The 13757-nt window shown below is 43.2% G+C and overlaps 2 long non-coding RNA genes across 2 annotated transcripts; both read right to left on the minus strand.

Annotated features, from left to right (window-relative positions):
* Positions 1–267: 267 nt before the first annotated feature.
* On the minus strand, positions 268–2753 carry LOC117041484. The gene is made up of 3 exons (XR_004425981.1): positions 2637–2753; positions 1535–1591; positions 268–476 (listed from the first exon to the last, which is right to left on the minus strand). It is a non-coding gene; the product is annotated as an uncharacterized LOC117041484 (long non-coding RNA).
* Positions 2754–4293: 1540 nt separating this feature from the next.
* Positions 4294–7136, minus strand: LOC117041485. The gene is made up of 3 exons (XR_004425982.1): positions 6816–7136; positions 5983–6021; positions 4294–4327 (listed from the first exon to the last, which is right to left on the minus strand). It is a non-coding gene; the product is annotated as an uncharacterized LOC117041485 (long non-coding RNA).
* Positions 7137–13757: the final 6621 nt, after the last annotated feature.

Genomic DNA, 13757 nt, shown 5'->3' on the forward strand with positions numbered 1-13757 from the left:
CTCACTTTTATAGCGCTGATTATGCCATCCTTCCTGCAACAGGGTATTATTCCACAATGTGAATCCTACCACAATGGTATTTACCGCTAGTTATTATCACCTTTCACTAAGCCTAGAATAAGGTTACCAGATGTCCCCGTTCCCCGGGGACAGTCCCGAGATTTACAAATCAGTCCCTATACAAAATCCATTAAAGTTGAAAAGTGTCCCGGGATTCATTGAAAAAAATCTGGTAATCTTACGCTAGAAGCAGATTGCTTATGAAGGGAGCATTAAACAGAGTATTATGTTTTAATGGAAAACAAAACAGATACACTTCGTTTTACATGCATTAAACCCAGACACTTCTTCCTTCCTTTCCGAATGCCCTGAAGACATTCTACGGCAACTCGGCTCATGTCCTCTGCTACCGGTAGTTGTTGGCTGCCCCAAATTTAATCCTTTTCCTTCTTTTTCTTCTTGTCACCACTGTGAGCCTGCGGCATACAAGAAGAGAGAATGTAATTTGGAGCCAAGGAACATTTCATGATCCCCCACCCCTCTTTCGTCTTTCATTATGATAACCACATTCCAAAAAGCAGGGGCTTCTGCCTGTTCAAGCAGGGATATCTTTTCTCAGGGACAGTTTTCATCCTCGCTGCCATTGTTTCTGTTTTCTTCAGAGACGCAAGTGCTTTTTTGCCTAAGACCATACAGTTTCTCACTGTATCTGCCCAGAGAGTGCAAATACAGGGTGATGATAGCAAGAAGGAGGGAAGTCTGGCTGCCCATCCACCAGCCAAAGAAGGAGCAATTATAGGAAGCTGCTTACTGGCTTCCCTGCTAGAAAAAACACATTCAGCTTCAGCCGCCAGTTGCACTGGGACTTCAAAGGAATCACCTGCCGACTGACCATCCATTGGCAACAGGACTAAAGGCAGCTCTGTGGTGTGGTGTGGGTTTCAGGCTTGTAAATGTCCATATGTTATTGCAGTCTACTGTAAGCCGCCTTAACGATCATCCAATCTTAAGGTGGAATATAAATATTCCAATACTTCTCACAGGGGTACTAAAACCTTCATTTGTTTCGTACCACTTAAGACTGCCGGTGGGTGTCATGTGATTGTATTATTCTCCATGCAATGAAATCCCCACAGCATAAACTGGCATGTCAAGGAGATGGATGGTTGTTGATACCACGGAGTGCCAATATGAAAGTCCCCAACTGAAGTCTGAAGTGGTACAGCCCAGACAAAGGTTTACCACCTCTGTGAAGGACTAGACTGTGTCTGCTGCTAGTACATTGGCAGTGAATACAGAAAGGGCTGCCAATTAGCTTTCCAGCAGGCTTACTGAAAGGCAAACATTTATTTAGAAAGTGGCTCTTTCTTTAGCTTGGATAAAAGGTGGAGGGGAAACTGTTGTCCACTAAAATACGGGAAATAATAATAATAATAATAATAATAATAATAATAATAATAATAATAATCAACATCCCTACCTACCTGCCAGCAGCTGAACCCCTTCCCATTCAGTCTACCAAGCATCTAATTACCTTTTCAGAATCGCTGTCTGAGCTGCTGCTGCTGCTGTCGTCATCTTTCCCATCATGCTAGGGAACAAAAACCAAGCGATTAGTCTAATGGTGGTACAGAACACAGAACTTGGCAGTCACAGGAACATACCATTGGTCCACCTGGCTTGCATCATCTACCCTGACTTGCAGCAGCTCTTCAGAGTTTGAGACAGGGGTCTCTCCCAACCCTACCCTGGACATGCCACAGATCGGATCTGCAGCCTTTGGCATACAAAACGTCTGCTCTGCCTCTGAGCCACAACCATCCCCCTTACTTAGGGGGGAAACCCCAGCTTTGTATGTAGAAGGTATCAGATTCAATCCAAGTATCTCTAGATAGGCCTGGGAAAGACTCATGGAGAGCTGCAGCTAGTCAGTATATTTGTTACTTCAATTTCTTACCCACCCTTCCCCATAAGGTCACAACAACAACAACAACATAAATTTAAACAAAAGCAACCATTTAAAAACCACCAACCCGAAACAGCCATACAGTGGTACCTCGGGTTAATAACTTAATTCATTCCAGAGGGCCGTTCTTAACCTGAAACGGTTCTTAACCTGAGGCGTGCTTTCGCTAATGGGGCCTCCCGCTGCCACTGCGCCACTGGCGCGCTATTTGTGTTCTTATCCTGGGGCAAAGTTCTTAACCTGGAGCAACCACTTCCTGGTTAGCGGAGTTTGTAACCCAAAGCGTCTGTAACCCGAAACGTCTGTAACCCGAGGTCCCGCTGTACAGAAATTAATACTTTTCAGGCAGGTCATAAAAACAACATTCCTCAGCTGTCAAAGGTCAGTGTAAAGAGATGCATTTTCAGCCTATGCTGAAAGCTATACAGCGTCATGGACTGGGTGGATGCAGTCAAAATGGGAAAAATGAAAAACCAGAGAACCTAAATTGACAGATCCATCCATCCCTACCATCACAAGACATATGGCAAATTTGGGGATTATTATTTTTTAATGTGGCAGATAAATGGGTGGGAATCTTTTAAGATTTTGAATCCTCGACATTTAGCTTACATAAATGAACAAAGCCTTCTGCATCTTGCAGGATGAGAAGGTAACTGAAAGAAGGCACCTGGGGCCGAATTAGCATCTTGACTTCAATGCACGTTGATGCACTTTGTGCCAGTCATGGACTTCTATGCTGTGATGTGGGAACATGAAAGTGGATTCTAAAGGTTAAAAAAAAAAAAACACTGCACTCTCATTCTAGCTTAAAAGCTCACTCATCATGTGCCCTTTGAAAGATGCTACACACCCATCCAGCTGGTTTTTCCCTGCATTTCACAACAGCGTCTTTCTATCTCCCTATTAAATGCTGAGTTCTGTAGGCATTTTCCTGATTAAAAATTTCCCTTTAGTTATCCAAGCTGGGCCCAGGTTGACTCACATACAGAGCAGGGAGGAAACAAGTCAACTGAACTGCATTGCTTTCAAAGGTCTTCAGAAAACAAGTGAGATGAATCATAGCCAAATAGTGATTGTGGCATGTCATGTCTTGCAGACCCACTGTGTGGGAGCCTCACAGTTAGATAAACACTTCTTCTCAACAGTGGTTTACCAAGATGCACAATCTGAGCCAGTGTCTGTAAAAGATCCTGGGTTTTAAGCTTCTTTCATAGCCTCCAGTCATAGGCCTTTATTCCAAACTTTCACTACCCTGCACATTCCTATATCTTTCTTCTTGCCACCTAGACTCACATTGGCACAGAGAATATAAAAGTGAAGCAACTACTGTATATATCTTTTTCAAGTGTTACACAAATAAATGAATTTCCTGATCTGCGTAAATGTATTCCTCGTGGAGGATGTGTTGGTAGAATGTGGTCGGTCCTTTGCAGCCACTGACATCACCTATAATTTGAACTCCCATTGTAGGACAAATTCTCACAAACTGCAACGGCATGCAATTAATTGGATCAATGCAGCTTTACAGGAGCAGCTGCCGCCTCAGAGTGATAAATAGTTCTGCCATCTGAGCAGAAGAAACGAGCTTGCAGTAGCTCCGATGTGATGATTTCATATGGCACAGACAGTGAACGAGCTATTAAAGATTTCCATGCTACTTCATAAAATTGGATTGTGTTTACTGTATTGATTTTTGGATGTTTATGCATCAGGATATACAAAGCTAGCCAATGACCATCATTCTGTGGGGCATTTGGAATGGTTTTAAAGAGTAGTAGTAAACTAAATTTTATTCATAGCAGACCCACTGAAATTAATGAACATGACTAAGTTAGGTCCATTACTTTCATTGGGTCCACTCTAAGTAAAACTTACTTGAAAACTACTCAAAGGCTTTCAGGGTGTTGAACTGAGGAATCATCTGTCAACGAAGGAAAGAGGCTGAGGGTGTGTGTGCATAACCATTTACTCTGATTCCAGTACTCTCTCACCACTGATGTTTGAAGCCATGTGCACCCTGACTATCACCACAGTCTGTATCTATTCTGTAGTTTGATGTGTTTTCCCTGAAACCAGCTTACATTGGACTTTAGAGTTAAGCTGAGACGTGTGCATTTGAGACATTCGCAGAAGACAACTCATGAACAGATGACAGCTTCAGTTGAGGGACTTCACTTGAAGGGAACCAAGCAAGTAAATGTGCATTGGGTGGAGACACGCCTGCCAGCTGTAAGAAAAGCCACTTCTAAATCAGCATCCTTTTTCTTAGCTTTTTCTCCTTTTTCTTTTTCTTGTCTTTCTTCTCACCCTCTTTCTTGCTTTTTTCCTTTTCCTTTTCCTTCTCGTCTCTCCCAAACACTAATGGTTATGAGATGAAAGAAAACAGAGAAACAGGAAGCAGGGATGCTGTGACATTTACAAAGTGCAGTCAAAGATCCATCAACTTCGTTTGCATTCCCCAGCCAAGAAAACTTCCAAACACTATTGCAGTGGTAGCCATCCTTGCTTTTACCAAGTGTGCCACATGCCAAGTCCATAGGCTTTGCAGGTCTGCTTCTCTGCTATAGGCACTTTAGCAAAGGCCCTTCAGCCTTCAGTCTAGGAATGCCACAAACCACTGTTGCATATGCCACAACTTGGTCATCCATGCTTTGTTACAAAGATGGGGAGCCTATAGCTCACCAGATGCTATTGGGTGTTTGGGCCAGTATGGCCAATGGTCAGAGATGATGGGAGCTGTAGTCCAACAATATCTGGAGAGCAACAAGTTTCCATCCTTGCTTTAGTGGATAGTTCAGGTGTAGTTACTAGCGTCCTCCAGATGTTCTGAACAACACCTTCCATCACCACTGGCCATGGGCCATTCTGACTGGGCCTGATGGGAACTGGAGTTCACATCATCTGGCGGGCACCATGTTGGCTAACCCTTGATAGTGTACCAGTAGGAAAAACAAGCAAGAAATTAGCTGTACATTTTACAAGATACTAATTCTACTGTCTGGATTTTTCACAGAGGATCTATAATCAAGTAGATGGCTATCTCTGATGGCCTCAAAACAGAAGTGAAAAGGAATATGGAAAAAGGAATGTCAGCCTTGAGCCTTCAGGAAGCCAAGAGGAAACAAAGGGCAGACCACCTGGGCATATTAGTCTTGCCAGAAAATAGCCTGTTTTAGTTTATGAATGGCATTACACACTCATCTCCCAAGATTAGAAACTACAGGGGCAACTCAGATACGATACTGAGTATTTGAGAACTTCAGTATCGTAACTGCTATTCATGACACTTTCTGCTCTGTTGAGATGCAGTGATCAGGTGCGTATCAGAATGCCAAACATCAGCATTTTGTCCATAAGAACATGAGAAAGCCCTGCTGGATCAAGCTAAAGGCCCATCCAGTGCAGTGACTCATCACAGTGACCAGTCAGTTGCCCATGGGAAGCCTGAAAGCATTTCCCACAAAGTGGTTCACAGCAACAGGTATTCAGTGACTCAGACAGTGGATGCAGAACATAGCAATTGGACTTGCAGAATGCTGCACAAGTGAAAACAGGTGCTGGTGATATGAGAGAGTTTTTATTATGTTAACTTCTCAGGGCGGCCCAAGGGGTTCCAACGCTTGAGGTGAAACGCCCTGCTGCTGCCCACATGATGGGGGAGCAGTCTCCCCTGCTAGGTGGTGGGGGAAATCCATTCCAGATCTCCTCCCTCCCACCGGCCAAGGGGTTTTGCATCTCCTTTCAGGAGAAGCCGGTGCAAAGCCCCACCACACTACCAGGTGGTGGAAGCCTTCTTGCTGACTCAGTAGGAGGGGAGGCATTCCGTGGAGCTTTGCCACTAGTCCCTCTCTGCCCCTAGAGGCCGGGAAGACCAACAGCAAAGCTGGGCAACGGAATAGGATAATGCTCCTTGAGAGGTGCCGCCTGAGGCAACCGCCTCACCCAGCCTCATGTAACTTCTTCTTTGTTAACAGAAGTATTCTCAGTATAGATGCAAAGCAAAAGTCACCCACCTTTTAAAATGGAAGACATTCTTCAGTCGTGATGCAGCTCTTGCCAGGAGGAAATGTAGATGTATTAGTATTTAAACCTGTTTCCAAAGGCCACACAATGCACATTCCTGGTATATCAACAGGACTGATAAGGATTTGGAAGGGGTAGGAGATAAAGACTGTGAAAAGGTTATTGGAGGCAAGGGGATTTTTACATGGAAGACAAAATATTTCTGCCATGGGGTTGCTCCAAATACCCTGATTTAAATTGTCTTCAGGAGACTTGCCTTGAGAGAGTATATATCAACCTAGCACATACAAAAGAATCTGGTTTTGCCTGTTGTGATTTGGCCTCACTCACCTCCACCACTATATAACATACATGGACAGATTAGCCAGCATTGGCTAAGCAAATTGACTAATTTTGTGTAGCAAAAGAGGAAACGTTTAGTTCCTCCTGATTCTCCAGCTAAGGCCGAATAAACCAGGAAAACCACTACAGAGGAACTCGGGCACATAAAGTCAATGCAAATTTCACCATCATGCATATGCTTATTTTCCTATGTAAATCTGGCAAGCCCTAACTTTTACTCCTCCTGTAGATTTGTCTCTGGGTGAAGTCTTAATCCACAAGTGAGACATCATCTTTCTCCCCCTAAAAGGTGAAGAACCTATGCTGCAAGGCAAAATGTCCCAAAACCTTAGTTCAGTAAGTAATGCAAACAGCCTAAAATCAATAGACTACTCCAAAGTGCACATGCAAAATACAGTGTCTTCTATGAGCACAGGATGAGAATCAAGTTAAATTTTCTTAATGGGAAAAAACGAAAGCAGGTAAAGGAAACCAACCTTACCTGGTAGGGAAGACAGAAAAGCAGCCTCTCCAATGTTCTTCTGACCTATGGAACTTCAGTGCCTGCCGCCTTGTCATTTGTGCTCTCTCCTCCCATATTGCAACATGGGCAAGAAGAAAAACTTGTTCCACCCACCCCAGGCACCGCACACAATCAGGGAGTGTCCTTTTCATAGATGCTGTCCTTGCTCAGGCAAACCTCATTCAGTAATCCTGACATACCTTCTACCAGAAAGGTCTGGTTTAAAGCAGTTAGGACAATCCTGTGTCACATTTGAGATATCTTTCCCTTATCGCTCCACATTTAGAATTAAGCCACTGAATCAAATGGTGGTCAGCTGCAGGGCAGCCCAATACTGTTTGCCGCCTGAGGCAAAGGAAAATCTTGCATCTCCTCACCCCCCATTCCACATAAGAGGTGATTGCAGTGATAGCTGAATCTTGCTAACTTTAGGGATAGCAGTCTCCTAAGGTCAGCAGGCTGGTTGAAGGAGTGTAGTGTAAGCTGCAAGTCTCAGCATTGGCTTCCTCACTCTGCCTAATAATAGGGCTGTGAAGGGTGAAATATCCTCTTGATTCAAGAACTTGTTTTTTATTTATCAACTTTTGGGAGAAAGAATATCCCAGAGTTCTCTCCTGGCTCATAGAGTTTATTCACCCATTTCATTCTTATCCCACCCTTCCCCTAAGAACTCAGGGTACCATATAAGATATTCCCCCCGCCTTTGATCCTCACAACAATCCTGCAAGGTAGGTCCGGATGAGAGTGGCTGGTCCAAGAACTGAACTAAGGATAGATACATCTCTGGGGCATGTAATACAGTCACACCTTGGAAGTCAAACGGAATCCATTCTGGAAGTCCGCTCGACTTCCAAAACGTTGGGAAACCAAACCACAGCTTCTGATTGGCTGCAGGAAGCTCCTGCAGCCAATCAGAAGCCACTGAAGCCCTGTTGGACGTTCAGCTTCCAAAAGAATGTTTGAAAACTGGAACACTCACTTCCAGGTTTCAATCGTTCAGGCGTCGATTTGTTCAGGAGCCAAGGCGTTCAAGATCCAAGGTATGACTCTATCAGCATCTTTAAAGGATTGTTCCCTACAGGCCACAAACAAACAAATATTCTGAGCTAGGCAACTTCACTGTGGACTTTGTTGTCTGCTCTAGGTGGCTGCTCCTCCAGCGACAGATATCCCATCTGCGCAAGTGACTTGATGGCATGTTCCTCTTGTGTTTCACTTGCAGCTTCTTTGCTTTGCAAGGACAACCTGCCTATTTGGGTCCAAAGCAGTAATAAAGCAGAAGCTAGAGGAAGAAGTCTATCATTTTGGACTCACAGCTGTCCATGGAGGCACAGGTTCATTCCGTGTCCAGGGCGGCTGTCTACCAGCTCCATCTGGTACGCAGGCTGAGACCCTACCTGCCCGCGGACTGTCTCGCCAGAGTGGTACATGCTCTAGTTATCTCCCGCTTGGACTACTGCAATGCGCTCTATGTGGGGCTTCCTTTGAAGGTGACCCGGAAACTGCAATTAATCCAGAATGCGGCAGCTAGACTGGTGACTGGGAGGGGCCGCCGGGACCACATAACACCGGTCCTGAGAGATCTACATTGGCTCCCAGTACGTTTCCGAGCACAATTCAAAGTGTTGGTGCTGACCTTTAAAGCCCTAAACGGCCTCGGTCCTGTATACCTGAAGGAGCGTCTCCACCCCCATCATTCAGCCCGGACACTGAGATCCAGCGCCGAGGGCCTTCTGTCGGTTCCCTCACTGCGAGAAGCAAAACTACAGGGAACCAGGCAGAGGGCCTTCTCGGTAGTGGCGCCCGCCCTGTGGAACGCCCTCCCATCAGAAGTCAAGGGAATAAACAACTACCTGACATTCAGAAAATTCCTAAAGGCAGCCCTGTTTAGGGAAGTTTTTAAACTGTGATATTTTAAATGTATTTTAATGTTTGATGGAAGCCGCCCAGAGTGGCTGGGGAGACCCAGCCAGATGGGCGGGGTACAAATAATAAATTATTATTATTATTATTATTATTATTATTATGCTTCTTTCTGCCCAGAAATACCACTTCATTGTGAAATGTTAGGATGGAGAACTAGGAATAATGCAGTATACTTCTTTTATTATTAACAACAGAAGTTGGTGTATAATCAAAAATTTCCTCCATGCTAGCAGCGGGCAACACATCACCTATTTATCTGCATGGAAAGGCAGATCATCAGATAAATAGTGACCCTGGGGGAAAGGTGGTGTGATACTGAAAAGGAATGGGTGTGTTGACTACAGTTTGTGGTTTTGAATGAGGTCATTCTATGGATAGTAATACTACTGCATACAAATCCACACTCCAAAGATGCCTTTTGTCACATTAGGGAAAACACAAGCACCTGTATATTTCCCTTTGTGGGGCAGACAGCTGCTTAGATGGCATTTGCATCAGAAAACTACCCTCTCCTCCTTCCTGGGCACCAGGCTGCCAATCTCAATTCCCTCCTCCTCCAACTGAAGGTGCTTTTTTGTGGGAAGGGGGAGGGAAATACGTTTAGGGAGAATGGAGACCCACTTGCAAATCTCTATCATCTCATGTAATTTGACCATCATAGAATGAATCAACCTAACCACAAGCACATGTAACACACTTTTCACAGGGGCAGACTTTAGTCTTTCAAATTTCAATGGCACCCTGTGCAAGGCCAAAACTCGGCACCCTCCCACCTCTCGCATTCCATTCTGCTCAGTTCACCATGTCATGTTTTTGACATCCTGCAGCACCTCCTAGGCTCAGCACCCAGTGCAGAACCGAAATCCTTAAATCCCTGCCCTAAATATGCCTTTGTGTTTCACTTTCACTACATTTTACTTTTAGAAAGTGCTTCTAGTCTTACCATTTGTTCTCAGCACTCTTGAGTATTACCAGTTGCTTGCCTGGCTGATGAAGTCCACGCTGTCAGCAAATGCTCATAACTGACGACATTCATGTCATTCATTGTAGAAATTGTGGCCAGTAGCCATATTGTTTGAGGGGCCAATCATTCACAACACTTCACACGCAATTTCTGTTTCAGATTAGAAAAATCACTTAACGTTTTTGACAGCTCTGTAATATGACATGAATTCAAATTTTTCTCAGCTGTTGACAGTGGATAGATTTCCATGGAATCTACTTAACAGGCTTATTAAATCAGATGCATCTGGTCCCGCTTAGCACTTCTGTCCTTTTTTCTTTAAGTATTACATGTTGTACTTAGTAAGTCGCATACTAAACATACCAAACTGCCCCTTTAATTTTGGAGCAGTCGTTAAAACAAAAGGGAATGGGCTTGCTCCCCTCTCCCCATTCTGATGTGATTGTGTACAGTAGTACAGGTAGGAAGAGAGCCTACATAACAGCAAGGCTTGAGGGAAGATTGTGGACAGCTGGCCATGTCAGAAGCCATTGTTGTTTCAGGCAGTACCAGATCTCCAGCAGGGATAGGATGGGTGTACGAATGCACAGAAGCTACAAGCAAATAGTGCTACAGAATTGCTTTTATTAGCTGTGTAACAGAAAAGAGATGTTATATGGCCTACAAATGGTACAATTATATTTGCATTGGGGGGATCTTTCCTGCCTTTAAAACAGGAGCGGGGAACTTTTGACCCTCCAGATGATGTTGGACTCCATTTCCCATCAACCCAAGCAAATATGGCTAATGATCGGGGTGATAGGAGTTCTAGTCCAACCACAGGTTCCCCATCCCTGCTGTAGAATAGCATGTTTTGTCTTCTTAAATTCAAATTTGCACAGCAGGTATCACAGACATACACAAGCCTATGTTTGCTAAATCCCTGCTCAACATACATCAGGTTTCCTGTTTTATGGAACCACCTTACTACTTCTACAACATATTTGCATGTGCATTCTCTTTCAGATCAGGGACTGCTTTTGAAAATGGTGCATACCGGAGTCAATATATTGCTATGCTTTCTCACAGTATCAGATAAGCAAGTCTCTGTCTCCAGGGATGACGTAATCTACTTTTTAATAGGCAGGTACGAGCAGGTTCAACTACTTAAATGTAGCGGCTTAGGGCCACTTCCTAGACACAGACCCTGCTTAAGATGATGGATTACAGTAGGTTTAAGCATGCTTAACTCTCTATTAGATTGTAGCTATGGAGGGAATGGCTAGAAACAGACACAATTTGTCAATACTGGAAACTGAGAATATGTATTTTTAATATTTAAAAAATTGTGTGTGTTATTTTCACTAATGTGTGAATTTATTCTAGTATACATATGTTTGCACACATCACTTGGCCTTGCAAAATGCAGAGAAGTGTGAATTTGGAGGCTGGCTGTTCTTTGGTTCACAAATTGATTTGGATTGGCACAAATCAGGTTAGCTAACCTTTAAGCATGAACGGAATTTCACTTTTCCTCCAGTAAAGGCATTAAGATTGTGGGAACAGCCTTTAAAGTAAATTCTGATTGGCCACAGAGACTGACATCAGAGATACAGCACCTCTCACAATTGGACAAAATAACTGTCCCTCTCCATCAAGGGGTCAGCTTTTACTGCTCTCAAATCGCCATAAATAGATGAAGCCTCATCTCTCATCTCAGTATTTCTTTTCTTTCTATAATCATCAAGGTCACTCTTAGAATCTCTTCTACTCTGAAACCCAACACTCTGCTGAAGCAAGTAAAATATAAATAGCTATGTTTAAAGAAGGTTGACTGTTAAGCTAGAATTTCACAAAGCTTTCTTACATCCTGTGTCCTCTGGGCATTAGGAAGTATAGTCAAAGCTCCTTACTGTTTTAACGTTTCTAGAGCTGGACTGAAGATAGGACTCCTTGGAAGTAGGACTTGACAGCTAGAATATTCAGTCTAGGATTAGCCTGTGGTGGCAGACCATTACAATTCTTTTCTGTGAGCATCCTTATACAAGAAAGAGCCCCAACCACCCAATAACACCAGCTAGCATAAGTCAGGTCCAAACTTCAATCTTATACAAACTTACTCAAAAGTACACTTCTTTGAAACCAATGGGACTTGTCTCCAAATGCACAGGATTGCACAACACAACATGTGCAACTTAACTTTCTTTGCAACTAGCTTTTACTGAACGTGCTTAAGGGTGGAAATCTATAACCACTTTTCTTTAGGGGAAAGAAAGCCTTAGTACCATCTCCTGAGTTAGCAGGAAACCTTGGCAATACCATCCTCATCTAGACCTGCTCATGCCCTTCCAAAACAGAGAATGAAGCTGGTCTATCATTTACTATGCCTCTATTTCCTTCCTGCTACTTATATAACTTGACTCCATGCTCATTTAATCTGAACACATTTGGCAGTGCAATTTCCCTCCTACTGTGTCCAAGCAAGGATTTGTTTTTAATTCCTGGAGGCAGCAGGATACTGACCACTCTTCCCTGGGGGTGCAAAACATTTTCTAGTGCTCTGTATTTTATTCAAACAGGATTTAACAAGAAAACTGCTGGAGAGAACACGCCATTATTCCATTTGAATAAATGCACACTCTTTTTTTCTTTATGAGTGCAGCAGCAGGAGGGATGATGCTTGCTAAGCCAGAGCACAATACAATTCCACATAGGAAGAGAAGAAAAATGATTTGATCTTGTTGATGTTTATTCACAACTGCCACTGCTATCTCCTTTTCTTGGCACCGATTTACAGTTCTACTTTTCCTCTGCGGAAGGATAACCATGAAAAAGGAGGAGGTGAGAATGCAAAACTATGTGGGAAGCAGATGGTAGCAATAATTGGATACTTCACAACAGCAGGAATCAAACAGTAGAGTGCACCAAAGAAATAAACTAGTATTACTGCTACAGAATAGCTAGTTAATAAATAGTCTGAACTTGGAAGAGCGAAGTAGCCCAGTTTGGGACTGGGAAATCTCCAAGAGGCTAAGAAGATCCCACAGTTAGAAACATATTTGCTGTATCATGAAGTAAGAGTTTTAGAGACCTGCTGTTGCATGTTCCCACTATTAAAAAAGCAAGAGAAAAACACTCAAAATGTGTTGGGAAATCATGTTGTTAAGTGACTGCACAATTACATCTAATGTGCAGGGGATGGAGGTGAGAAGAGGGGGTGACAACTAGTTCCTTCCCCCCTCCTCCTTCTGGTGCCTTAGGAGAAGCCTTTTAATTTCTTGAACAACCAGCAAGGCTCATCACACTACAGATCTTGGATGCTGCTTGAAGATTTTTCCATTAAAATTATTAATGCCTCTTGGGAATTGTTTTCCCTTTCCTGCAATTTAACAATACATCCCCCTTTGTTTGTGTTTAGAATGAAAAACACAGTTGCTGTGAGTCATGGTTTATGCAGAAGCTGTCAATTTCTGCAAAATTCTCTGTTCACAGGTTCCAGAAGTCAGTTTATCGAGCATATATACTCTCATCTCTCTTTATATTTCAAAACAGCATATGCAGGTCTGCCAGATTATGATACATAAAGCTGTTACCTGCTACTCCTTTGCAGGATAAAGCACATGCAAGGGAGCAAGCTTTAGTGTGATTCACCTTTTGCTGACTCATCCTGGAATAAGCATGCCTGCATCCTACAGACAATGGATAGATAGCCTGGTTTTAATGGAAAACCTTTTGTTTATTGCATCACAGAACAACATATATTCTCTTTATATAATATAGTGCAGATTTCACAAACATACATATATAAAATATAGATTCTTTGGTAGAAAAAGAATCTGTCCCAAACAATAGAACATTTATCGAAAGCTGAAAGACGTTTGCCCCGATGCACAAGGCTGCGTATGTTTGTTGCCACGGTTTTGAGTGTGCTGCTGCAACGCTGCTTTTCTGAGTAACAGGGTATGCCAGTACTTAGAGGATTTATAAATCAGAGCAGTTTGAAGGCTGAAAAAGATGCTAAAAATATTACAACAAACCAGGGATAAGAAACA

This window comes from Lacerta agilis, chromosome 2 (assembly GCF_009819535.1).
Source record: "Lacerta agilis isolate rLacAgi1 chromosome 2, rLacAgi1.pri, whole genome shotgun sequence".
Taxonomy (NCBI): domain Eukaryota; kingdom Metazoa; phylum Chordata; class Lepidosauria; order Squamata; family Lacertidae; genus Lacerta; species Lacerta agilis.